This window comes from Vicugna pacos, chromosome 29 (genome assembly GCF_048564905.1).
Source record: "Vicugna pacos chromosome 29, VicPac4, whole genome shotgun sequence".
Taxonomy (NCBI): domain Eukaryota; kingdom Metazoa; phylum Chordata; class Mammalia; order Artiodactyla; family Camelidae; genus Vicugna; species Vicugna pacos.
The window spans coordinates 25,258,443-25,286,189 of NC_133015.1; the positions used below are offsets into that span (position 1 = coordinate 25,258,443).

At 48.8% G+C, this 27,747-nt stretch overlaps 1 protein-coding gene and 1 long non-coding RNA gene across 2 annotated transcripts in view; both read left to right on the forward strand.

Annotated features, from left to right (window-relative positions):
* Window positions 1-27,747, forward strand: part of LOC116285969 (uncharacterized) — a 208,711-nt gene that overhangs the window by 43,549 nt on the left and 137,415 nt on the right. The window lies entirely within an intron of this gene.
* The window catches only part of LOC140690289 (uncharacterized), a 103,063-nt gene continuing 102,560 nt past the window's right edge, over window positions 27,245-27,747 (forward strand). The window contains exon 1 of the long non-coding RNA XR_012065507.1: window positions 27,245-27,357. This is a non-coding gene — a long non-coding RNA (uncharacterized lncRNA). The remainder of the gene's footprint in view (window positions 27,358-27,747) is intronic.

The window sequence follows — 27,747 nt, forward strand, 5'->3', positions numbered from 1 at the left end:
GGTGTTCACTTCTTCAGGATAAATACAGTCCTGTGTACGGTGCGTGTTGGTAGAATGCCCCGGTGCAGACTTCAGCACAGCATGCAGACAGGATACTAGAAAGCTCTTCTCTTAAACCTAATGGATTATGATAATTTAGTCTGTTTTTTTTTAAATCAGTGAGAACAATTTACTGTGCTCTGAAATAAAGATCTCCATTCGGACGCTTAATTAACTCCTAAATTGTATGAATAATTTATTGCTCTGACAGATTATTCTTACTTGCTGTTGTGCACTGAAGCCAGAAAACGCTTGTTTTGATGGCATCTGACTTGTGTGGAGAGTTGGGGTTACACCAGCACGTGGATGTGGACGCAGGCTCAGAACACGGTGGTCCCCAAGTCAGCTGCCCCCCTGGGCTCCCTCCCCCGGCTCCTCGAGCCCTTACTTTAGACATGCCCTCGGCTGCCTGCTCCCCATCCTTATTTCCTTAGCTTCTGTTTTACAGACACACACGACGCGATTTCCCTCTGCCGGGAGCTCTCCTGGTTTCTTTGTGATCTCAAGGCTTTTGAGGAAATGGAAGTAGCTCCTCTTTACAAACAGGCTGGGGCACCGAGCTTGGATCCTGTCCTGACTGTGCAGCTGGATACGGATGAAGAGCGTGTTCTCGCCTGGTCTCTGCTCCGATGGTTCACAGCGGTCGCCAGGGTGACGCCAGGCACCGCTCGGTGCGCTGGTTTGAGGGCCCAGTGAGGTCAGGACGAGGGTGGATTGACCCCAGCAGCGTCCCACCCCAGGACCCTTCCCGCCCCACCGTCTTTGTTGGCGTTCTTGGCCACCCGTGCTGCTCCGTGTGTCAGAGCCTGGGGAGACTTGTGCCCTCGTCTTGGTGGCCTGAGACCTGGGGTGGTTGTGTAAGGAAGCATTTTCCCCGGTAAAGCAGACGCCGGTGAGTCCAGGACGTTGCCTCGGGCTGAGAGTGATCCGGAGGACGCCAGGAGGGTTTGCGCCATCTCCGCTGGGCTCCTGGGGCCCAGCGAGTCTGCGAGGTCGCAGGAAACACAGCTGAACGTGCGTGATCACAGGCCTCACAAAGGTCAGGCCAGGCGGCGCTCGGTGGTTCTCCCTCAGGACAGGTGACGCCCTTGCTGGATGCTGAGCCGTGTTCATTCAGAGCTTTTGTTAGGGTTCGTGAGCCCGCCTCATGTGCTGGGAGTTCCTGTTTGCCGAGGGAAAGCTTGTGCGAATGTATTGCTGGTCACTCACTGTCTCTGTGGTCAGCTCTGTGCCGAGTCGCTGCCTGTGAAGCTGGTGGTGGGGCCATGGGATGTGGGGATGCGCTTAAACCCACTGTGGTCTCTGTCTCTTGGGCGCAGGATCTGGCTAGGGAAGACAGACCCGGTCAGAGAGTCACTTGTGTGCTGTCCAACTGCACCTTGCACTGCTGGCGGGGCTGGGGTGGGGCCTCCACAAGGGGCTCAGGGAGGGCTTCCTGGAGGAAGTAAGACAGCCGGGACCCAGAGATCCAAAACCTGGGTAGCGGTTCACCAGGCAGACGTGGAGAGAAAGGTCATCAAGCTGGGAAGACACCTGTGCAAAGACTGGGTGTGCAGGAATGCAGCAAATACGAGCAATGGGGAGCCGGCTGGAGCCGGTGAAGGAGAGTGGGGTGGGGGGCTGCAGAAGCGTCTTCAGGCAGGATCGTGAAGGGACGGGGCTCTGGGGAAGAATTTTACCTTCATCCATATCCGTCCAAAGCCTGAAGAGCTCGAAGAGGTGTCTGCACAGCAGGCAGAGCTGACGGATGCAGGCAGACCAGCGGGCGGTCCTGGTCTCGCAGTCCTGGACGGCGCAGTCTGGTCTAGTGAGGGAGGCCGGATGAGAGGGCATCGGGGTGCGCTCGGGAGGTATTCGGAGGCAAAGTCGAAGTGATCTGTAGTAACTGTGGTGCAGGGAGGGCCGAGGGGGTGTCAGCGCTGCTTCTCACTGGCACGCGCTGCTGCCTGTGGCTCTGCTGACTGAGCCGCTCACAGCGGAGGAGAGCAGGTGCGCTGGGGGCAGGCGATGCCTTGGGCTTCGGGCGCACGGGGTGTGAGGTCCCTCGCAGGCGTCCAGCGGGCATTTAAGAAGGTGTCAGGTGTGTGGCTGTAGATCTCAGAGGTAAATCTGCAGATGCAGTCTGTCTGCCTTCCGCACGGAGATGGGCACTGAAGCCGCGGGCACAGATGAAATTATCTAGGGAGGCGGTATGTGAATAAGCTTTCAGTGACGATGGTGATGAGCTCCTGCTTTCAACATACCAAGAAATAGCTACTCATGCATATAGGTTTAAATTCTTTGAAGTGATTTAAACAGATTTCAGACCCTTTCAAGTGATCATTTACATTTACCCACTTGTGACAGATGCCTGAAAACGCCAGGATTCTCCACAGCCTGGTGAAAACAAGGTTCTAGGCGAGGGCAGACTTGCTATGCCATCACATTGAGAAGAGAGTGAAAATCAAAGCTAAGCCCCTCTTTACCTGACGGGACTGAAGCCATGACACCATGACATAAATCAGACAAACCAGTCGCAAAGTACCATACTGTTCTGAATAGACTTAAAGTAGTAAGTTTTTTTTTGGAAAAAATTTTCTTAGAAAATTTGTCAAATCATATGGACAAAACACTTAGGGCCGTCTGCATTATAATCTCATAGAGCTCTTTGGGTTGTTCTATTCCCCTGCTGGGGACAAAAATGTCCTCCTGGGCGTTTTTCACATTCATTACTAGCGAATTCAAATACCCGCCGTGCGTGAGATTGAAGTCCAGCAGAAAGCATTCGACTTACAGGGCGTCCCCGGGCGAGTCCAGAATTGGGGCGATTTATTCCCGGGAGGCGCTGGGGGAAATGCACGGCCGCGATCAGCGGGGCCTCAGGGCGGCCGCGCTGGGAGGGGTGATGCGTTCCTTCCGAAGCACTTAGTGTGAATTGCTGATGTAAAATGTTTAAATGCAAAAATCAGGATTTGTCAATTACCTTACTTCCTGTGGAGTACAAACCACAGCTTCTGCTGATGAGAGATGTCCCTGTGTGATTTGTCGGCAGCGTCCCAGTAGCTGTGATGTTGAGTCAAGCGTGCGCAGTTTTAACCCCCCTCCCCGTCTCTGGCCCTGAGTTCAGCTGGTTCCGTGCAGCAGGCAGCCTCCCAACAGAAGGCCGTCTCCGTACCGCCCGGTTACCCAGGTCCCAGACGGGCACGCAGGCGCACGTCTGGCGGGTGGCGGCGGGAAGGCTGTGCTGAGAACTGTCTGTGCTAAACCCGTTTTACTTGTGGTGAAAATTCAAACGAGGGGGTGGTTCAAAAGAAGTTAAGAAACTCTGGAGGAGGGAAAACAGAGCTTGGGTCGTTCATCCACCAGAGCACTCACTTCTAAGAGCTGGAAGTGGGCGTCAGATGACTGAGGACGACCTGGCTGTGACCTGCTGGGCTTCCCGGGCCAGGAAGGCAGGCGCTGAGGGGAGGAGGGGCGGCCTTCAGGGGCGGGAGCAGCGCCTCGTCTGTGGCGCGGATTTACTGGGGTTAGCTCTGTGGCCCTGGGCCCGGCTTCTCCGTGCGGGGCGCCCAGTCTGGTTTCCAGACCTGGGAAGGCCTTGCTCCCGCCTTTCTAGGTCAGGACTCACCGGTCAGCTGTCTGCTCGCTTGTCCTTTGGGGCCGGCTCGGGGCCACCACGCAGGCTGCTGGATCTCCACCTGCACTGAGCCTGGTCCAGCCTTTCCATGCGGTGTGACACTGAGCAGGTTACTTAACCTCTCTGTCCCAGTTTCCCCGTTTAAACGATGTGCGCACTTATACCACCTGCCTCGCAGCGTAGTTGTGAGGATCAAAATGGCTAAATGCACGTGAAGCGCCGAGCACTTCCGTGGCATTTGGTGGCTTTAGTGTTATTATTTGGTTCACGCTGAACTCGGTGCCCTCATCAGCGCGTATCCACAGTCGTAAGAAGGTGTCTACTTGTGCTTTGCCCGAGCGAGCCTGGAATGAGTGACGCGTGCCCTTCTCCCGGAGAGAAAGACCTTGTCATAGACCCCTGTCCACGTCCTGGTCACTGCCTCTCCCTCCTCCCGCCTCCAGCGCCCCGTCCGCCCCAGTTCCCACCCCCGCTCTTCTTTCTACAAGCCTTCCCACCTCCACCGCCTTCGTTATGTGCTAGACCAACCCTGGAGGGCAGTGTTGTACATGTGTGTGCACGTGCAAGTGTGCATGCATGCGAGTGTGTACATGTGAGTGTGCGCACATGTGAGCGTGTGTGCATTTGTGAGTGTTACATCCAATATATCATTCTTTGTCTTCTCTGGACAAAGTTTGTCATTTGGAGTTGCAGAGACCAAGTTGTTTTGTGCAGACGGGAAAGCGGCCGCTGTGGGGTCTGACACGGTGGCGTCTGTGATGGGTGGACCCCGGGTTGGACCCAGGGAGGAGCGCCGTGACCGCCGGCCGCAATGCCCAGTTTCCGAAGGCGCAGCTCTGCCTCCTGGCTCCAGCCCGGAGCAGCGGGAAGGGCTCGCCCCTCCCAGCCACCGCCTCTCATCCCTCTGTGATGGCTTTTGCGGCGCGTGTCTGACGCGCTGCTCCTGTAATAACGATTTTGTCAGAAAGAAGCCTGTGAGTGAAGCAGGAGTGATTCTTTTCCTTAAGTGTTTTTATTTTCTTCTTTCAAAAATATTTCTCATTGTGATTAAATAAATACATCGCATGCAAACAGGTAAGAGTAAAGCTCCCCTTTCTGTGTGTCTTCCAGGCAGGTAGCACCAGGTGCGGCTCTGTGTGTCCACCGTGTGAGCTAGAGTCGGGGGGGGGTGCGTGCTCTGTTCCTCTTCACAGTGACTTTCGGGCGTGAGGCGCTTCCTGCAGGCAGTCCGCGGGGCACGGCTGTGTGTCGCCGTCGGAGTCATTCTGATGATTTGGTAGAAATCCGTTTAGAAGTGAGGTGCGGGGCGGGCATTTACGTCTGTGGGTCTGAGCCTTGCCCTGCTCAGCCCTCTGCTTTGAAGGCATCCTTTTCCGTTTCATCACAGGATTTCTGAGAGAAACAGAGACCTTTCCATCCTCAGCTGTGCCGCTTACGACTTTGAGAAAAGCCCTTCTGAAGTGGCAGCTGTGGAAATACCTCCTGGATGACGTACACGGGGGACACTGAGGACTGGACAGGGCTCGTTCCAAGGGGATTAAAACACGACACGTTGCTTTCTCTCCTCCAGCACGACAATTAATTCATCTCCAATGTTCATCGTATTACATCAGACACACCCTTCTTTGTCTTCTCTGGACAAGAAAATCCTCTCTGTCCTGAAATGCAAATAAGCACGCGGTTCCTCGTGATGCATCTCAGGGTTCCGATCTTAATTATTATTCTAACTTCACTTAATTATCATTTCAGTCTTAATTATTATGACTCACTGACTTTAAAAGAGTTAACAAGTTACTTTCCCATCCACCTAGCATCTTTCTAGTCAAGAGCATTACCAGGGAAGGGGGAACATCAAGTTACTTTTTCAAGTTCCAGGTGCAACGCCAGTTTTTAGGCCCAGGATTGTGAGGGACAGAAGAGATCTGAGACATCTCAGAGCTGAATGGCGGCTGCAACTTTTGCTAATTCCACAGACATTTTCTTTTACTCCCAGGGCAGGATAGAACCTGTTTGACTCTGGCACGTTCATTCCAAGCAAGTCGCCCCGCAACAGCCAGAGGCCTTTGGGGACCCGCTGACGTCACAGAGACACCACGCTGGCTCTTCAGGCATCCTTCGCTCCTGCTTTGCACATTGTGTTTACACGACGTAGTGACGGCCTGGGGGCCAGGATGCGGTGTTGTCCGCCTGTGATGCGGGGCCTGCACCTTTGCATGATTAAATGGAGCCACTCTGAGACACTCTGTGGCTTGAAATCAGTGGGGAGAAGTGGGTAACCCACGTGGGAACAGGGCGGGAGAGACGAACGGCACCTGAAAAGTCAGGTGAAGCCGCTCTGCAGACTTGGCGCGGAAACTCCCACAAGTGGCCGTACGCACCCCGTGCCCTGCCGGTTCCATTTCTGAGAAAAAGAAAAACAAACCCAAACACTGAAAATTGCATAGTTGGTTTTTGTTTTCAGGAGAAGAACCCAACAGCTGGAATACGCGTGGTGTTCAGACCTCAGACGGGCCACCTGCGCAGAGAGGGTGGGGTTGGGGGCCAGCTTCTGCAGGACCCGCCGTGTTCTGTCTTTTTGAGTTTGTCCGGGATCGTCGCAGCCCAGCTGCCTGGCCTGGGGGAAGTGTGATGTGTGCCCCGTTCTAGGTGGGTGTTCCGTCTTAAGAGCGCGTCATTAAATGGCAGTGGGCGCCAAAGGGACACTTGCGCAGCCTCCTTTTGCTTTGTCTTCATCGACGAGGGCAACCTGCTGCTTTGTCTCCTCTGAGACCTCATCTTAACGCGTTTATTGTATCTTTAGCTGAAGACATGGTTGTCTTTTTTTCTGAAAAGAAAGAAAATGCAGAATTACACAGGTCTGTTTTCTTGCGAAATTTCCCCTTTTGGGGAATCTTAGTTTGGACAGTGAGGCAGGAAAATGGAAGACGTCTCCTCTCAAAATACTGGACAGAGAAAGGCCTTCTCTTGAGCTCCGGCCCCACACAAATTTCATTGCTTTTCCTCTGTCGGGTTTGTTCAGTTCCTGCAGAGAAGAGCTGATGTATATTTATGCACATTTTTTCCTGATAGAGGTTGGCAGCTACCTAGTAACCGTGTTTCCCGTCCGCGGGCTCGGTCAAGCCCTCTGTCTCCACCCCCTCCCCCCTCCCCGCCCCCACCGGGTGGGGTCTCTGGGCCCGGCAATCGGATGGTTCCTGCCCCCCGTAGAATCCTCCCGGCCGCAGCTGTCTCTGCTTCTTCCGTCCACCCTCGCCCGCACGTTTTATGTTTCCAGAATTCGCTGAAACCTCTTGTCATGCCTGCAGCCTCCCCTGTCCTGTCCCTTTGATGGCTGTGGGTTTATTTATTTGTATCGACCATCTGGGCTGTTATTTCAGTGGAATCTCGAAAGAGAGTGAGGCAGACTGGCGCACCCCGCTCACTGCGCTGAACCAGAGTTCTTCTCCCCATAGCTTTGAAATCTGTTTGCTGGATTAAGATTTGAAGTATTAAAACTAAATTATTCTCTTAAAGTGCCTCCCTGAAGAAACTCAGCACGACTGTGCTGGTCGCCGCAGGACATGGGGGGCCTGGCGAAGCCCCAGGTGCGGCGCTCGGGGACGTCGGCCCTCCCACGCGCAGGGGCGTCCTTCCCAGCGGAGGCCCGAGGCCCGTACCCCACGGGGCGACCCGCGCCTCCGTCCTTCCTGTGAACACAAGGGTTGACCTGAGAATCCTGACACTTGACCAGTTAGGCTTTCCCCAGGTAGGCAAGCCTTATCTTAAAGCATGATAAACTAGCCATTATATGGCGAAGGAGAAGCCTGTCGCACGCTCGGCGGAGCCCCTGGGCGAGGGGTCCAAGCCGGCTTAGCGCTTGCTGCTCAGGCGGGGAAGTGCAGTCGCGCGGCTGTGGAAGGAGGCGGTCCGACGTTCGTCTCGGCCGTGATTCGGGACTGGCAGTGAAGAACCTGGCACCCGTGCCCCTCTCTGCAAGGGCACTTGCAGACGCTGGGCCCACAGACGTTTCGGTGAGGCCGGGCCCTGCGTTTATCGCGGACGCGCCCCCTGGCCTCGGCAAGCCCTCGTCTGTGTTGTGCAGGCTGCTTCTGCGATCTTTCACGATTCTGTCTGTAAAAAAAGAAAAAAAAAACCATCAAGAGGAAGAAAACGTTGGTATTTTGTGCCCAGAAGAACATTCCTGGTGCCTGAGAACACACGGGTGGTGTCGGCTTGGGAGGAATACAGATCCCTAAGGCTGCACACCGGGCGCTTGTGGGCGGCGTGCGCTGGCCTGGGGCTGACCAGCCAGGAACACGTCTTCTTCACCCACGTGCGCCTCGCCAAGGCCAAGCCTGCCTCAGGAGGTTTTCTCAAGGAAGAGGAGCTGAATGTGAAGTTTTCTCGACTTCTCAGAAGTCTCTTAAATTTCCAGTGGCTACCTCGTGAAACACTAGCCTAAACTTCATTCTCCTTTCCTTCTCAGAACATTTTTGTTGACAAAATGCATTCCTGGAGTGGCGTTCTTGACAACGTGTGTATTTCTGTCACAGGAGAGGAAGACTTCGGTCTCTGTATGAGTTTCTGTGCAGGGGATGTTGCAAAAATATTATTTATTTGACTGAGTATTTTTTTTAACTTTTTTTTATTGGTTTATAATCATTTTACAATGTTGTGTCAAATTCCAGTGTAGAGCACAATTTTTCAGTTATACATGAACATATATGTATTCATTATCACATTCCTTTCTCTGTGAGCTACCACAAGATCTTGTATATATTTCCCTGTGCTATGCAGTATAATCTTGTTTATCTATTCTACAATTTTGAAATCCCATCTATCCCTTCCCACCCTCCGCCCCCTTGGCAACCACAAGTTTGTATTCTATGTCTATGAATCTGTTTCTGTTTTGTATTTATGCTTTTTTGTTGTTGTTTTTGTTTTTGTTTTTAGAGTCCACATATGAGTGACCTCATATGGTATTTTTCTTTCTCTTTCTGGCTTACTTCACTTAGAATTCAGCAAGGTAGCAGGTTACAAGATTAACGTTCAAAAATCAGTTGCATTTCTTTACACTAATGATGAATCAATAGAAAAAGAAAGTAAAGAAATAATCCGCTTTAAAATAGCACCCACAGTAATAAAATGCCTAGGAATAAATCTAACCAAGGAGGTGAAAGACTTATACACAGAAAACTATAAAACACTGATGAAGGAAATTAAAGAAGACTTCAAAAAATGAAAAGATATCCCACTCTCCTGGATTGGAAGAATCGATATTGTTAAAATGGTCACACTGCCCAAGGCCATCTACAGATTTAGTGCAATCCCTATCAAATTACCCAGGACATATTTCACAGAACTAGAACAAAGCATAATAAAATTTATATGGAACCATCAGAGACCTAGAATTGCCAAAACATTACTGAAGAAAAAGAAAGAGGCTAGGGAGTAACTCTCCCAGACTTCAGACAATACTATAGAGCTACAGTCATCAAGACAGCATGGTATTGGTACAAAACAGACACATGGACCAATGGAACAGAATAAAGAGCCCAGAAATGAACCCACAAACTTTTGGTCAACTAATCTTCGACAAAGGAGGCAAGAATATACAATGGAATAAAGACAGTCCCTACAGCAAATGGTGTTGGGAAAACTGGACAGCAGCCTGTAAAGCAATGAGCTAGAACACTCCCTTACACCATACACAAAAATAAACTCAAAATGGATCAAAGACTTAAACATAAGACAAGATACTATTAACCTCCTAGAAGAAAACATAGGCAAAACATTATCTGACATACATCTCAAAAACGTTCTCCTAGGGCAGTCTACCCAAGCAATAGAAATGAAAGTAAGAATAAACAAATGGGACCTAATGAAACTTACAAGCTTCTGCACAGCAAAGGAAACCAGAAGTAAAACAAAACGACAACCTATGGAATGGGAGAAAATGTTTGCAAATGAAACCGACAAAGGCTTGATCTCCAGAATACGTAAGCAGCTCATACGACTTAATAAGAAACAACCAAACAACCCAATCCAAAAGTGGGCAGAAGACCTAAACAAGCAATTCTCCAAGGAAGAAATACAAATGATCAATAGCACATGAAAAAATGCTCAATATCATTAATTATCAGAGAAATGACCAAGTGTTTTTGATGGAAGACGTCAGCAGCAAATAATCACAATGGTTTGCTTCCAGCACAGGAAGAAGTGCTGTGTAGGTCTCTTTTGGAAGTAAGGCAATCAAAGCGGTATTTCTGCAAGCAGAAATCCACGGAAGCTTGGCAGAAGCGCTTTGAAGACTAAATTCAGGGAGGTTGGGCAGAAGAGAGACAGGAGCTAGGCACACATTTTCACGCCCCTGCTGACCAGCCCCCGACCCTGTGCTACTGCCTTAGTGCTGTCTCTGAGGAGCAGTCTAGGGGATGTGTAATGATAGCCTTTATGGTTATACACCCACATTCTGTAGAAAAAGGACTGGCACTTAAATTCCTCTGCTTGAAAACAGCTACAGAAATAACCAGGAGAAGTAACATCTGCTTTGGCAACCATACTAATGCGGACGACACAGACTGATGTTGAAGTAACATTAATTTGGAACATTTTGTCATCATTGGTACAAAATTAAAAAAAAATTTGACAGTGATTTTCTGTATTTACGTACCTTGCTTCAAAGCTTTTTCCTTTGGTTTGTTTTGCTTGTTAAACCATTAATTCTGCTTTACTTGGCTTGGAAAGTGGATAATGTTTTCCAGTGTCTGATTACTGGTGCAACTTCCAGCCTTTTAAATGTGGCGAGAGAATGAACAGCAGTCTCTGTATTGTTGTTGTCACTTTGAATCACAGTAGGTGAAAATCGAAATCAGCTCCCCCAGGAAAAATGAAACATGCATAAATTGTGCACATTATATGGCTTTTCCCAAGGTTTGGCTGCAAGGTACCGCAAGCTGCTCCTCCGCCAAGATGCCGTCCCAGTACTCCCTGGGGTGCGGCTTGGGGTTTGCGGTGGCGGGTGAGAATTCCGGTGTGGGTTCCATCCCCATGCCTGTCCTAACCAGCTGTCCACTGTGTCTTCTCCAGTCATTGCTTCTGAGTTTGGCGAATCGGGTGGGGCAGGAAAAGTGAGTGTAAGGAATCCAAACAGAAAGAACTGTTAGCAAACCAAACTTGGGTCTGCTCGTGGGCGCGCGTGAAGCCAGCCTGCTGACCCCGGGTCGTAGCGAAGAAAAGTGCAGCATAATCGCAGGGCGCCGGGCAAGGAGTCCAGGCAGCTGGCGCTTAAAAGACCCGAAGTCCCTGACGGGAAAGGGTGTTTAAGGACAGGGAGGGAGGGGGGTGTGAGGGGCGTGGTCAGCTGGTGGACGTTCTTCGGACTGGCTGGCGGGGAGGTCATCCGGAGTCAGCATCCGCCTCCGGTTCCAGAAGGGGTCCGTGCGCGTGTGGGCAGCAGAGAGGTAGCTTCTCCCACCTGGCGGGGGTTTCAGGCTCTGCACTGCAATCCGAGGACAGGGTCAGAATATAACCTGTAACCCCTGACGGGGAGCTAAGGGTCCTTGGCTTTGTTTAATGGCTAAACTGTTATTATTTTGTCTTGCTGGATGATTTTCCTTTTTCTCTGCATTTTCTCACTTCTCTGATTTAATGTACTCTTTGGAACTCGGGAAAGGCCTGGGAGATTAAAGTTTTCCTACAGACAAGAAGCAGGTGGAGGACATGGGGAGGTGGTCTGTCCTGGGAAGGCCCCAGAGGGTCCTGCTCGGCTGCATAATCAGGGAAAAATTCACATCTACTCAGATGTGTGTCAAGTTTCCAAACCCACAGAAAGAATGGCCCTGCGTGCGCCCCTTTACCTTAACCCCCAGTAGATAAAATAGCTATGCTGAGGCTATGAACAGAAGAAGAGTGATGGGGAAGCATGTCCGGGTGACCTGATTTAATTCTGAGGCAGGGACACCGGTCATTAGCAAGACCCAGAGAGGCTGGGTGCAGCTGGCTGTCAACGTTTCTAGACACATTTGACTGTGTTCATTTCTTCCCAGATGCGGATGTGAGTGGCTGGGAGCTTTCCGGTCCTCTGTCTGGTAGACACTACTGTTTTGTCCTCTCTCCCTCTTTGTGCTCTCTGACGAAGGTGCATTCTGTGGTGCTAGAGGCCAGACCATCCCTGGCTGGTCACAGTCTGGTCATAGCTTCTCTGGTCCCAGCGGGAGGAGGCGGTGTGGCCAGGCGGTGCTGAGTGCATGCTGTCTGGGGAGAAGGGGGGTGACACACTGTGACCTGGGCCTCCTCTGCCTCCTGCCTCCCTCTGTCACCTTCCCTGGAGGAATCTGACCAGGAGAGGAGCTGTGGACAGCAGAGCCTGGGGAGGGGGGACCGGCTTGGAGTTGAAAGGCACCAGGCGAAGCGTTGGCTGAGCCAGTGACCACAGCAGCCCCAAATGGGACCATCGTTTAGTCAGATGGAGGCTGGTCAGAAAGCTGAAGCACAGAGAACTGCGACCTGCCAGGTCCCCTTCATCACGTTCATCTGCAGGCTCCTGCAGTCACGCATTTCCAGTGTTCGATTAGTGTCTGGTGGACAGCGAGGTGGCTCAGTTACACACCTACGTTCATTTTCCCGTTCTTTTCATTACAGGCTGTTCCAAGATCCTGAATGTAGTGCCCTGTGCTGTACAGTAGACCTTGCTGTTAGTCTGTTTTGTTTCTAGTAGTCTGTATCTGCTAATCTCAAACTCCTAGTGCACCCTCCCTCACCTCCAGCTTCCCCCCTGGTAACTATAAGTGTGTTTTCTGTGTCTGTGAGTCTCCCTCTGTTTTGCAAATAAGTTCATCTGTGTCCTTTTTTCCTAAGATTCCACATATGAGTGATAACATATGATATTTTTCTTTCTCTTTCTGGCTTAATTCACTTAGAATGATGATGTCCAGGTCCATCTATGTTGCTGCAAATGGCATTATTTTATTACTTTTTATGGCAGAGTAGTATTCCATTGTATAGATATACCACAGCTTCTTTACCCAGTCCTCTGTTGATGGACACTTAGGCTGTCTCCATGTCTTGGCTGTTGTAAATACTGCTGCTGTGAAGATTGGGGTGCAGGTGTCTTTTCCAATTAGAGCTCCCTTGGGGTACATGCCCAGGGGCGGGACGCAGTCATATGTCTGTTGGGCACTTCTTTTTCATGAAGACATCAACCTTGATTTCCTATCTGTTTAAAGACTTATTTTTGTGGATTTCTCTTTAGCATTTGTAATTGCTAACTCAATAAAACACAAAGCTCAAAAGACCAAGGAGAAAGCACCAGTGCAGTGCTGGACACGGCCCTGAAAGCGAAGGCTCGTGTAACCGACACGAAGCTTTGCATCTGCCCTTTCTCATCGTGAAAAAACTTGTCCCCTCAACTCATTGTTACTGAGTTGCAGCTAAAAAGTTAACCTTTATTTTTCAGAGTTTTGCATAACAGCAGATTATCTAAAACCCAGGCTGGGCGCTTTTCCCATCTGGATTCATCACAGAGACTGTAGGTGCAAGCACGTGCCTCTGCACGCAACCCCATGTTTCTCTCCAAAATAAAGAGGTCCCCAGCAGGGAGGGCCTGGTCTCCGAGCGCCGTGAGAGAGCATCACAGTCCTGGCGAGTCAGCCGCAGGTGCAGGAGGACGCGGACAGCCCGCCGAGCTCTCCTGCCTTCTCTGAGAAGTCACGTTCAAGAGGGTTGTTGAAGACGGTCCTTTTCCTTGGTTCTCAGTAATTTCCTTGCTGGCAAATCTGAAGATTTCCAAGACTTCCTTTTCCTTTGGCTTTTTAGTAAAAAAGAGATGAGAGAAGTTCCACAGACAGCCTGACTCTGGCCAGACCCCGGAAGCCGCCCCTGGTCTCCCGTGTGGGGGTCGGCTTGGCTGGTCCCTTCATCAAACAAACGGAGCAGAAACCCCGCCCCGGTCCTCGGGGTCTCCGCGCGCCGGGCTGCTGGGCCCGGGGACTCGGCCTTCACTCCGCCGTCTCCTCGCCCCGTCTGCGTGCGTCGCTGCGGGTTTCCTGTCGCCGCCTTCCCCTCAGCACCACGATCTCAGTTTCAGCCATCGGGTGAGGGTCCTGCCTCGGATGCCCGCCGGAGAGGACCTGGGGCAGGGTCGCAGCGGTGCACCCCACCGCCCAGGCCTCGTCGCTGGCTTTGCTTCTGTTTTGCTTTTTACTGAGGGACAGTCAGTGCACAGTGTTGTGTTAATCCCGGCGTACAGCGCAGTGATTCTTACACACACATACATATGTATTGCTTTTCATGTTAGTTTTCATTATAGGCCATTATAGGGTACTGAATGCAGTTCCCTGGGCTATGTAGAAAAACCTTGTTTATCTCTTTCATATGTAGTTGTGTGTATCTGCAAACCCTGAAGTCCCAGTTTCTCTCTTCCCACCCCCTTCCCCCCGGTAACTGCAAGTGTGTTTTCTACGTCTGTGAGTCTGTCTCTGTTTTGTAAGTAAGTTTTTTGTGTCCTTTTTTTAAGATTCCACATGTAAGTGACCGTGTCTGGCGTTTGTCTTTCTCTCTCGGGCCACTTCACTCAAGCCATGTGGATGCTTCCCTGCCATTTCCAACCCATGGCCAGCACGTCCCTCACACGCCTGCTGGGGAAACTGAAGAGGTGCTTTTCAAAAAGTGCTTTGGGACCTTTACATGAAAGGAAGCTCGTAAGTCAAGTGATGTGTTCCTCTATTTTAAAATAGAAGAGATTAGTCTACCCGATGCTTTTTTTCCCTTTGAAATTGCCCACTGAGCAGGGAGTGGACCCGAGTGAGTGATGGCTTCCGTGTCGCGAGTGTTGACCAAATGCCGGCAGGAGGAAGCTGTCTTTGCTCAGCACACCCGGTGTGACATTTGGTGCAAGAGCGCCTTCAAGAAACAAATGTGTGCTCATTTCACCTTACAATTGTTTATTTATAACCAATGAATACGGTGCTTTACAGAAATAATGTCAGTGTGGAAACGTGTCTACTCTGAGACGCGCTACCAGGGAAGCTGCTGTTTTAATCTATTGGTTGGTAACTGGAAGTGGAGTGAACACGCGACAGAGAAGGTAAATTAGGAGAAATTAAATACTTGAACTCAAAGGGTTTAAAATAGACGTTAGCAGTCACTTTTCACAGAGGTGACTCCTGCCCGCCTGCCCACCCAGGCGCCTGGGTCTCAGCGCTTGGGTGTGTGGCTCTGCCGTTGTGTGTTGGGGCACTTACGAGGGGCTGTCCCCTCTGGGGGGGGCAAATGCAGGTTTGGGGGACGGGTGACACCCCCGGGGACCCCGCGGACAGCCATGCTGCAGTGACCGCAGGGGAGCAGCTGCAGGGCGTGCCCCCCTCCTGCTGAGGAAGCGGGCGCGCCTCTCTTTGCCCTCTGCCTGTGAATTTTGCTGTCTAAACCTGCTTCTGGAAGAGCCTGGTACCAGAAGTGCTTTTAAGGGATTTAGTTGAAAGTGTGGCCAATCTCCTGTCCATCGTATGCATTTTTCACTTAAGGAACTTTTTATCATCGTATACTGAGCTGGAGGAGTCTTTGCGGATCATCTGATCCAACCTCCAAGTTTCACAGGAGGAATATTGGGGAACAGCATTTTTCAGCAAGATCACAAGACATCGCGGCCAGCATCGCAGTCTCCACTTGCGCCTCAGCGCCGCTCGGCGCTGACAGTCAGTGGTTTCGGGGTCTCACCTTCAGACCAGACAGGCACTAGCATGCACTGCTCAGGAAGACACTTCTTCCCCACGTAAGACAGGACCACAGATACCACCGAAGTAAGGGGCGTTTGCTTCAACCTCTCTTTGTATATTTTAGAAAATGCAAACTTTGGATTCAATAAGCATATGCCTGCGTTCTGACAGCTTCACTAAAGCTATCAGGCTCTTCTTTCAGAGCTGAGTGTGGCTTCTTCAGATAATGTTGGATTCTCACTTCCAGGTCTTAATATAAGTTAAATAATACCTATCTATTTATCTATTCCTAAATGTGGCTTTCAATATGAATCGGTGAATATAAATACACACATATGTGTGTGTGTCTATGTGTGTTTGTGTCTGTGTGTGTGTATGTGTGAGTGACGTTTGGGGTCCTCGGAGAGTTCCTCAGATCACAGCTGTGACAGGGCTTTGCTTTCTAATGCTCCAGCTCATTGAAGAACCAGGTGCAGAGTTCCTCTAAGCAGGTAGTTTGAAAGCTTGTGTTAAAGTAGTTCAGTCCCATCCAGGCTGAGAAGAATGCCCTGCTGGCCTCTGTCGGCGAGCATGTGTCAGACTCGTGGGTCCTTCCGTCTTCACCGCAGGCGTCTTGCTGGCGCCCGCCCAGTTTTGCCTGGACTACGTTGTGTCCTATCTGCTGTCCCCGCTTCGGTGTCTCCCCTCTGCAGTGTCTGTTGTGTTTGGAGAGAGCTTTTAAAAACACTCATCTGACAACACCATTCGTCTGCTCTGACCCGTCCTTAGCGTCCCACGTCCTGAAGTGAAGCCCAGAATCCTGGGCAAGCTCAGCCCTTCCTGCAGGGCGTGGTCCTGGGCGCCCGCCCCAGCCTCCGTCCGTTCCTCTCCTCGCGGCCCAGCGAGGACGGGCCGTCACCGTGGCCTTGCAGCTCCCAGGAGCTCTGCAGCTCCCGTCTGACCGAGCGCTGTCTGCACGCTGCCTCCTCTGCCTGCAGTGCTACTCCTTCACTGCTTCTTTTAAACGTCCTCCTCTTACATACGAGCACTGGGGAAGGCTTCGCTTAACCCCTCCCTACCACACGCGCTGAGTCAGTCCCTTTTCACAGTCTGTCAGAACATCGTTTATTTCTCATCTTACGTTGAACACAAGCTGTTAGCAGACATTTCTGCTTCGTTTAACTACAGCTGCTTCAGTGAAGCTCCAGGCCCGTGAGTAGAGACCTTGTTTTGATCGCTGCTTCCTCACCAGTCTTAGCATCGTGCCCGACACTCTAGATGTTACATCGTTTTTAAAATAAATACATAAATAAAACCATTTTTCTAAACAGGGCAGCCAAGATGCTGATCATACGGACTTTATTTTTAGTAGATAAATCGTATGGATTCTAATGAAGTGGATAAGATTACTAAAGATCCAGGCAGTGTTCTCCAGACATGTTAGATATGTTATTTGATAATAACTGGAAATCTCAAATAATGCACTTATTAAAGGAACAGTTTTATCACGTAGAAAGGTTTAAAGAGAATTTATATATATTATGTGAAATATGCTATAGAAAAGTGAAACTTCCCTTTGTGGATTGTTCTCTGTAATTCACATTGAGTGATATTATCTCATTCATTGAACATCAGTCACTTCACTTCCTTATTAAAATAAATTAAATGCCTTCATGTTTTTCCACTCAATTATGATTTGATGATGAGATCATTCCTTTGTGTTGAGACGTGGTTTTGCTCAACCAGGTTTAAGGTAAATTCTTATAAATTGCAGGAAGCGGGTAGTTAGATGGCTAATTGCCTAGGGAAGGTGTCACAAAATCACAAGTTCAATTTAAGTACTTGGTTTGAAATACCCGTAAAATCAAACTCCTTCCATAAATACGGTTGCATTGAATGATTAGAAATAAAAGCACAGGACCATATACCTCATTTACCTCATTGGAGATTCCTCTATGCAGTGACTCTTCCAGACTCCAAGCTGAAGTCAAATACAGGTCTCAGGTCTAAACTGGCCTGCGTATCATTAGGCGAAGGCAGTACAACGTGGAAACCTTCAGAAAGAAATGAAAATCCCCTGTAGCTCTTTCTCAGCATTATCTCATGGTGCTGTAATTATGTAACTTTAAAAATATGCTGATAATTCTGTTGTTACAGAGAGTCCTTGAATTACTCCGGAGCCCCAGCACACAGAGGTAGGATCAGGAGACACTGTCTGCGGCACCTGCGGGGCTGGAGGAAGCCCCACACCTGAGATTACCTGGACGCAGCAAGTGAAGACCGCGTGGGCGTGCGTTGTAATTTTTCTTCACATTCCAGTAACACATTCGTTCTTGCACAAAATTTCATTGATTTTCTTCTGCCACATGTATAATCAGCTCTGATTTTTTCTGGGTTTCTTCATATAATATTCTAAAAGATATTGTAGATAGCTTGTGTCCTTTTTGTGTATAATTTGGATTCCTAATTGTAGCCAGAAACTCAGACATGTTTGTAAAATGTGTTTTTAATTCTTGCAGAAAACTAATACATGTAGGTTAAAAATAGCTTGCAGGAAGGTGATTATGCATACTATTAAATCTGGCATCTGGCCCAGGAGAAAGACTTCAGTTGAAAGAAGACTTCAATTTACTTCCATCTGGAGGGCGTTCAAGAGTACTTGAGAAACAGAAATCACTGCTTGTAATGTCTTAAGACTGCTTGCTCTGCCTTGTGACAGCGTCAACTCGGGCGTCACGTGGTCAAGGTTGCGAAGGCACTGACTAGGGTTTAGAAGGGGGCAAATCAAGAATCATCTTGCTGATGGAAAGAATGAGATAAAGGTTTTTAAATACAGTGACTGAAGAAACTCAGATCATTAGGAAGGAAACCGAGAAACTGAAAAGGAAGAAGTAAAATGAACGGGTTTAAACCGTAGATGGAAATGTCTGTGAAAACATTGACCACATCACATAGAAGGTTACAAATGAAAGAAGAGTTTACGCCGAGAAATGTTTAACATCCGCAAGTCTTAACCGTTTGTTGTTGAGTGTTTTTTATGGAAAGACAATACATATACAGAAAGAGCATGAAACATAAATGTAATATAGCAAATGCTCGGAACGAACATCTGTTTAACACGGACCAGGCTGAGAAACACCGTCCCTTCATCAGAAGCTAGCCAGGTGTCCCTTAACACCAGCCTTCACTCCTCCCTTGGAAATGACCTCTGTCCTGACTTTAGAGTCCTTGGAGGAGTTGAAAGCTGGTCAGACGCAAGCAAAAGCAGAATGAGAGAATTGGCAGGTGGGTCTGTTGGAGCAAAGTCGCTGGAGTAAATTCAAGTTTCCGAGCGACGGGGAGTCCTGGAGGCGACAGTGCGAAGGTCCGGGGCGTGTCCAGGAGCTGTTCCAGAGAGGGCAGAAATAAATTAGAAGCCAACCGTTTGTCGGTGTAATTCTGGAGATTCTTTTAAGCTTCTTGGCAGGAAAATAAAGTGATTTCCAGTACCTAGAAATAACCATAAAAAATAATTTTGTAGTGAATAATTGACTAAATTCAAAGAGGAGGGAATGCATTCCAGCTGGAGAAAGGATGAGTTGAGGGCACAGATGGACATCCATGGGGATGATTTGGGAGAGAGGGTGGCCATGTCTGGTGGAGTAGAGGCCGTGCCTATGAGAGTGACAGAAAGGCGCAGAGTGGCTGCAGGGCTCCTGACTCGGGCTTCTAGTTCATAATCTCCCCACTAGACGGTGTTGATCAAGATAGTGACGTGATGGAGGAGAGTTCTAAACTAGCCATACTTTCCCTAGTGCTGAGGTTCTAGGCCATGGAGACTTTGGTCCTTTTAGAGCAGTTGGAACCGTGGTGAATATGATGATGATGGTTATGGTGGACGGCAGGCGAGTCTCACAGCTGTGCTCTGACTGACACTTAAACATGCCTTCGTAGGTGGAGGGTATTTGCAGTTTGTGGGCACGGATGGTAATTTATTTCTCTTTATGTTTCTGGTACGTAGGCCCCGTGCCTGGTGCCTAGAAAGCACTCAATAAACGCTTGTTGCAATGAGTTGCCTTATTTCATAAGGCTATCGATCCTTCTCCATTAAACCAAATGTGTTTGTTGGCCTATTTTCAAGGAAAAGAGCTAATAAGTAAATTCTACTTATGCAAAACTTAGTGTTTTTACATAAGATTGCTGCTTGGTTTGCATGAGGCTGACAGTGAAAGGAGTACTTTGAACCATGGAGACTTGCTTTGAATTTTTGAAGGAACATCATGGTAATGAGGAAGCCAGGAGGGGGCGGGAGGGAGAGAGAGGGAGGGAGAGGGGAGGGAGGGGCGGGGAGGGAGGGGGAGGGAGGGAGCAGGGGGAGGGGAGGGAGAGGTGCACTTTACCCTTGCGGGTGGGGTGCTGCTGCTCATTCTGTGTCATTTTTAAATCGAGGAGGGGCCTTGGTGAATTCTTCTGCATTGTTTTGTCAGAGGATAGATGGTCTGGACACATTCGGTGACTTCTGACATACCAGGGTTCAGAGTTTTAGAACAGAGCTTTTGTTTTGTGACACTTGCTTTATTTCTCTGTATGTTTAAGGTATGTACGCCTGTATCTTCTTCCCCCCTCCCCCTCCTCCTCCCTTTCTCCTCCCCCTCTTCCCCTCCTCCTTCTCTTCCTCCTTCCTTTTGTCTGAATTCACCATCATGTGGAGGCTGAGATGAGCGTCCCATGGAGTTTGTCCTCGAGGGAGACTCTGCGTCCATGAAGGAAGGGACTGTGTCCGTCCTGTCAATGCTCCAAGGTTCTGGGGCTTCCGACAGCATGTAACTCAGGAGCAGCCAGTGGAGGGGCTGCACCGGGCGAGGTGAGGGACGGGCACGCACCCAGCTCTCTGAGCCCTGCGCCCTCCCAGCATCGCGGCGTGTTCGCCAGAAGCAGCTAGAACAATATTTAGGAAACTAAATCATCTTCGGTAAAGATGTGATTCCATCATGGCTGGTACATTCCTTTGCAAATGGTCTCCATGGGGTTCAAAGTTAGATGATTTTAGAATTGCGTTTAAAGTAACAAAATTGCTTAATACCAAATGAACCTTTGGAAGATGGGCCCTTCATACAACACGCTACGGAGCCCTCATACCTGTGTTAAGAGATTGTATTGTTTTACTTAACACATCTGCATAGATGTTCTCTTATCAAAAAAACAAAAACACTGGACCCTGAGAAACCCAGAAGAAAAGGTTGGCAACGGGGACCTGCCCAGCCTCCTGGAGTCCTGGTCGGGCGGCTGTGGGTCCGGGAGTGGACCCAGCAGCAGGCAGGACCCTGCACCAGCCTGGCAAAGCCAGCGGTCAGGCAGTGTTTTCTGAACTGAACTGTTTGGCAGCACCAACTCCTCAAGCAGCAGTAGATCAATTATTTCTTGTTTCCGTTGGTGTGTCTGCAGAAAACCTGTATTTTCCTCTAGAAATGTTAATGGCGTGAAAAACATTTTCTGCGCTCTGAGAAGGTGCAGAAGTGAAATTTTTTTTGAGTCCTTGGTAAGTCCTGGGGGAAATTACTTTTAAAGGAGCCAAACATTAGTTTTAGACTTTCAATGTGTCGAGATTGAAAAATGCTTTCAGAGAGATGGTGCTGGGGTTTTGTTTTGGTTGAGTTTTTTCTATGTTTAATGGCTGTGTTTCTGAAGCGTGGGGCCTCATCAGACCTCTGCCCCGCACCGGCTGGCTCCTTTCCTCCACACCGAGCTGGTCCTTCGCTTCTCCGCTTCTGACTTAGGTTCTGTTTCTCCTGTGTGCTCATCTGCATCTGTTGCAGTTTAAACTCTGATCACCTTTGGGGCCTGTTAATTTCTCAGGCTCCAGGATGCTCGGGTTTCCTTTCAGCCAGCCAGTCGGCACTGAAGCCACCATCTGCTAGTCCTTTGTCTCTTGCAGCCCCAGGCTTGTGTGACTCGCAGCCCTGTGTGCCGAGAGTCTTTAATTGGTCTTGAAATGGTCCATTAATCATTCAGTACGTTTATAAAAGAGGCAGGCTGCTTTTATTTGACTAGTGCACAGATTAGATGTTTTAAGATGTTCCCTTCTGGTGGCATCTTAACAGGTGTTCTACCAACTTTCCTTAGTTCTTTTGATGTCCTTTTAAGCCAGGATCACAGTTACCTGCAGATTAATTTCCTTCCCTAGGCGGGCTGAACAAACGATAAATAAAATTTAAAAAAGGCTTCAAGGAAAGATGTGAATCGTGGTGTGGGCACTCGGGTGAACAGGACTCTGGTCGTCAGCAGTGTAAATGAAAGTGCTTCTCTGTGTGAGGCGTGGAGGCCACAGACCTGGTAAAACCCACCAGAAGAGTGGGTTTGAATGCAGCAGCAAAGCGCTTCACCTGAGCGCGTGCTGTTCTGGTGCTGGGGGTGGGACCGGGCCACCAGGGTACGCGGGAGGCCCGGGGATGCTGCCCGGCGGGTTCCTGCAGCCCACGCTTCCTGCCTTGAGGTGTGCAGGTCTTCCGGGATTTCTCACCAGTGGATCAGAGTTTCCTCAATGACCTAGCAAGTTGGCCATTTTAGTGGTGTTTCTGTTTTTCGGTGAGATGTAGAGCTTCAGGAGGTTTACAAAAACACGTCGTGTGTGTGAGAGCCCTTTGACTATAACAGTGCCCCCCCAGACTTGGCTATCTGTGCGTCCCAGTTGCTATTAAAAAGTTGAAATCAAACTTCCCAGCGCTGGGGCCTTGACTCCGCGACTGGTCGTAACTCCCGCCTGCTTTTGCGACCTCGCTTGTTCTGCGTCCTGAGTCCGTTCTTCAACGGAGAAGTATTTTTGTTCATTGCAGGTGAGAGTCACCTGCAATGAACAAAAATGAAGAGCCTGTGAATGTTCCCGAAAGGACAGCAGGCCGGGTGGGCGACCTAGATTCCCACACGGTCCTGCTGTGTCAGCTCTGACAGTCGTCCGCTCACCCCCAGCCTGCCTTCCCTCAGCCGTGGACGTCAGGCCGCAGACTGCGGGCTGTGCTCCGGGCCGGATTTCTGGGACCTTGTTACTAGTCCCTCGCAGGCAGTCCCGGGGGCTGTCATGGACTGGGGTGACCTAAGGTTTTATCTACTCCCAGAGTTACTTAGCCTGCAGCCTTCCTTATAAATGGAGGCTTTCCAAAAGTGTCACTCCCTGCGCACAACAGGAAACCTGAAACAGATCCACTTTGCCAAATATTCTTTATTTTGTCATGTTTCTCCTGTTTCCAGGTGGTGGGTGGGGCCAGGAGTGGCAGGGACAGCAAAAGGATAGGACCGCGAAGGGGAAGGATCATCAGGCCATCTCAGAAGGGCGTTTGGAAAGTCATGCTTAGGGGTCACCGGACATGGCAGACCCCCTGCTAAGCGGCCCCTGCAGATTTGTTTTCCACGTTAGTAAGAGAGTCGTGGACAGATTTTACAGCTGTCCATGCAGCTGCTCGCTGTCCGCTAAACAAACTCAACCGTAAAAGATCTGAATAGATGGAAATCTCTAGAATTTGACTTGAATGTGACTTATTCAAAGGGATCTTATCAGATAGTGGAGGAACATTCATCTTAACATGAAATGAAGAGCATTCATCTTCATGGTTTTTCATTCTGAAGTTTGTAGAGCAAAGGGTTTGAAAGTTTACTGTGGGTGAGAGTTTGGAGATTTTGTTGATTCAAGTATGATTTCTGTTTTAAATGTGTCTATCACAGCTAATAAATAATCATGGTGAGGATTTAATCGTATGACGCAGCGCCCACGAGATTTAGAAGTAATTCCTCCTCGTTGACCCCTGCGTTCCTACTTCCCCAACCAGCCCCGTGTCATTCTGCGTTCCCCGCAGGCAGGCACACGCAGGCTCCTACACCCTCGGAAATCCTTCGTCGTAAATAATTGGAAATACATTCTAGTTACACAGCATATTTAAACAGATTTCCGTGTTTCCCTTGGAATAAAAAATTATAAAATAATTTAAAATTGTGACATAGTTTTAGAACTTCTCTGTCGCTCGTCCGCAGTTCACAGTGAGCCTCCAGGATCAAGTGCTGCTGGACAGACACGCAGCCGAATGGCTCTGCGAGGCTGCGGGCGGCCCACCTCCAGGAGCTGCCTGGACAAAAGCAGGTATCTGTGATTGCGGGAAGAAATAAGTAATTTCTTTTTGTGAGAGCATAAAGCACAGTTTAAACGAGTTACCCTAGGTGTGTTTGTGGACATGGAAGCATCACACAGAAAGCAGTCGTTCATTTAGAAACGTCACTGTCGTTTGCTCTGTTTCAAGCTTCAGCATTCGGGTCTGGGGCCTTCCCCAGGCCCTCCTCTGTGGGGCTGATATTTCAAATGGAATTATTTCTAATAATTCCACTGGTTTTAACATTTTTTTAAAGTGGCAGAATCCTCTTTTAGCACAAAATGAAATTCTAAGTGAAGGGAAATCGTCAGGGAAGCTCTGTGGTAAATGGACACAAGGGAGCAGGGGTCTGGGGGGCGCTTCGCTCTCGGCGTCCTTGGTGCATGTTGAGCCCCTCCCGCACCCGAATAAAGTCCTTGGGCAGCTTCTGCTCCTGGTCCTAATGGATTCACCTCCCAACCCGCCGGTCTTTCTAGAGGCTTTCTTGTTAAACATGTTAATATTAAATCCAAGCTAATTTAATTTTTTAAAAATCTGAGCTCTTTGGTGTAAACTATGTTAAACGGTTATCGAATGGCAAAAATACCAATGCCAAAAGGGAACAGAAAAAGCAAGAATTTGCAAATGTATATTGGGTTTTCTTAGGAACTAAAAATTATGGAATGCAAGATGTATTCACAGCCAGAAAAATGTGGAGCCAGGGACGTAAGGATAAATGGAATTCAACATGCATGAGTTACTCTGGCTCAGTGTATTTGATCCCACATTAAAATTAAAAACCAATCAATCAGACTGCAAGGAGAGTCTGCCACCATGAGAACAAGTACCTCCATATTTGGAAGCGTCTCGAGTTGGCCAGTGTAACTGGCATCAGTTTACGCTTTGTCAGCAATCTGGCTATAGAGCTGTAGACCTCCGCTGGTTGATTCTTAGTGGTGGCCATTTACAAAGATGATTGTCATAAGTTTATACAAAATAAGATCCTTTCTCTCAGTTTATTGGTTCCTGTTGGAGGTGAGAGTCCTCTCGTAGGCAGACTCCAGGAGACGGCACTGACCCCTGAGCCGTGGTCCTAGCAGGGCGGACAGGTGGTGATGACTGACTGCTGTGTCCTCCAGTGGGGATGCTCTCAGCGCGCGCCGAGTGTCTGCACGTCAGAGCTGCTCTTTTTGTGCAGATGGGTGGAGGAGGTTTTGCCTTATTGACAATCAGTGGTTGAAATAAATGAGTTCAGCTACAAGCATCTGTAGTGCTGTTCGGGGCTTTGCCTTTTTTTTTTTTTTTTTTTTTTTTGGTTTCCTTAGAAATAGGCAGCTTTCTTAAATAGAGTTTTGCATAAAGTTGCAGTCAACATTCTTGTTCACCCCCCTGCTGGACCTGTGTGAGAGGGTCTCAGGATACACTTGTGGGCCGGCTTGCTGGGTGAGGGGGTGTGGGCAGACATCATTTTACTAAGTAAAAGCCACACCCTGCAAAATCACTAAAATAAAATTTCAGAAATAGAGACGTGGACTCTGCCTCCTCACCCGTCCGCCGTGCCCATCAGCCCTGACAAAGCTTGGCGTCAGTCAGTTCCCCATTTTTGCTGGAATAAGGGTGAAGGGGTAGTTTCTGGATACACTTCTCTTTCTGAGGTTATACGTGATTTTGAGCATCTATTCTATACTTATTAACTTTGTGGTTTTTCTCTTTTATAACTTGCCTATATACAATATATTCTTCCTTAATGCATTGCAAGCATTCCTCGTACGAAATCGAGTGTTTTCTGCATCCCATTTAGAAACTGCAAATGTTGCCCATTATGTCATTTGCCTGTGACCTTTTTACCTTTTTATTCACGTCCTTCCTTGAATGAGAAATCAAATCAATTTGTCTCTTTTTTTTTCAAATATCTTTAGCTAATGTAACGACAACCCAATGTGTTTTTTTGTTTGTTTTTTGACTAGAAAAGGTGACACTGGCTTCTGGAGGTCAGTGTTGTGGTCGGGACAGCAGTGGGGGTGTGCGGATGGTGGCCGCTGTATGCCGTCCCTCCGCGGGGAAGCTCTTTCTGCAGCGACGCTGATAGCCCTCTTGCCTGCAGTAGTCACACCACTGGTATTTTTTCTCGAAATTTTTTATGTTAGTGAACTTTTTAGGACAACGAAGCAATCTCGTTTGTATATATTGTCAGTTTTTAAAGTATTGTAATTAATTTTAATTTTACTGTGACACCCAGATGTGGAATGATATTTGGACCCACATATTGCGAAGTATATAAACATACATATATATACATTCATAAATATATAATACTTAATACTATGTTGCATTATATAATACAATACATAATATGTATTAATATAATATATAGTTGATAATATGAAAAACACACACCTTTGTATATTTAAAGCTTTTCAACTCTTTTATTTCTCCTTAATAACATTTTCCAACTCAATTTTGGAATATTTAACAGTGTTAAAAAGTTACTGTTTTTGTTGTCTGTCATACACTTTTCTTCCTGTGTCATATAAATTTTCGTATACTTTTAATATTCTTAAAAATGAATTAACTGATATGGATATGGTTGATTAATTTTCTTATGTAGTTTTCAATATTTGTTCATGACCATTGTTATTGCCCTTTAAGGTTAAACTTCTTACACCATCATCTGGAGAAGATTCAATATGTCAAAGATGATCGACTCTGAGTGAAAAGCTTCCTGTGTCTGTAATATTGAACTGGACAGGATTCTCACAAGCTGAAGAGTGATAGACACAGCATGAATTACTTTTCACTGTAATATTACTGAGAGTTCAATTCTTGTGGTAAGAAATAGCCACAGGGATGTAATAATATCCACTTTGTTTTAATGTTTACCATTAAAGCAAGGTGGTCCAAGAGATAGCATTTCATACCTTCCCCCAGATAACAAATTGCTAACATACTTGAATCAGTGTTGGAAAAAAGGAAACACTTTGCACAGCTTGACCAGGCTTTGGAACGCTGGACTTCCATAAAAAACGCTGCTACTGTTGCTGGCAGCTTTCCTTCAGGATAATTACCTGCTTCTCCTCAGAGGACGGTGTTCGTGTGGACAGTGGGGAGCTTTGTGATGCCGTTCACAGCACATCCTTCCCAACTTCAAGGTGTGTCTGATATTTTTAATCATGGGATTGTCAAAGCCACGCGGGGCGGCCGAGCTGGAGGTGGCTTTGTTGAGCCATCCGTTCTTGACGCTGTGCGGGAGGCTGACAGTGCGGTTAACTCCACACACAGACGTGTGCTTCCACAGTAAGAACTTATTTTGATTGCAAAATTGTTTGCCTTTTCAATCCTACTCAGTTATTATGAGCTCCGTAAATCACAGCAGGGACGGTGAGGCCTGCCAGTGTGTTCTCCTCAGTCCGTGTGCACCTGAGCCCCTGGGCTGGTGGCCCTCCTGTCTGGGCAGCCTCAACAAGAAGGAAACTCGTTCCCCGTCGAATGTCAGTGGCAGTAATTTATGCCACAGATCCACTCCCCAGGGTCCCCCAGGAGACACCAGCCATTGTCAGCCCCAGGAGCTGCTGCGGTCCACGGACCGAGGGTGGCTGTCAGGTTGAATGCACCTGCTGGCCCACCGTCACCACAGGTGAGCATTTTGCTTAGGGGATGCGGTGTTTCACTGCAATCTGAGGCAGAACGTCTTGAGACCAGCGCAGCCTCCCAGTTCCTAAACTTCCCCGTTGTCCTGATGGAAGCACCTGGGATGCTTTGAACACCAGGACGTGTTCAGGAAAACATGAGTGCTGTCTTCAGGGTCAGATGAAGCACAGACCAGTCTTCACAGTCGTTGGTCAAAAAAGAAACAGGTTAAATGCCACCATCCAGCTCTGCTCTGCACCTGCTCATCGCACCGGCTCGGCGTGGTGGTCGTGGAAGGCGCTTAGCGAAGGTGAGCTGTCAACATCATCACTGCTATTCTGAGACCTCAGGCTATGATGGTTCCAGACGTAGAGCACCGGTCGTGCCTCGGTGGACCCGAATCTCTAACACAGCATCCCCCTCTCGGTGACCTTGTTATTCTCTCTGACTTAGCTAAGTGCGCCGGGTTGTGTGCTGGGCAGTGGGCTTGGCATTTGAGACGTAAAGATGAGTAAGGCATCCTCTCATCCTGCTCGGGCTTCGTCTAGTACAGGAGGCGCACGGTAACGGTTGAAGCGCATCGTGCTGTGTCTGTGGTGGATGCAGGCAGCGGGAGAACAGGAAACAGGGGAGCTTGTCCGACCACCGGGGACGGGGGGGGGGGCTGTATAGGGAGAGCGGTGCCCGGGAGGACTTAAAG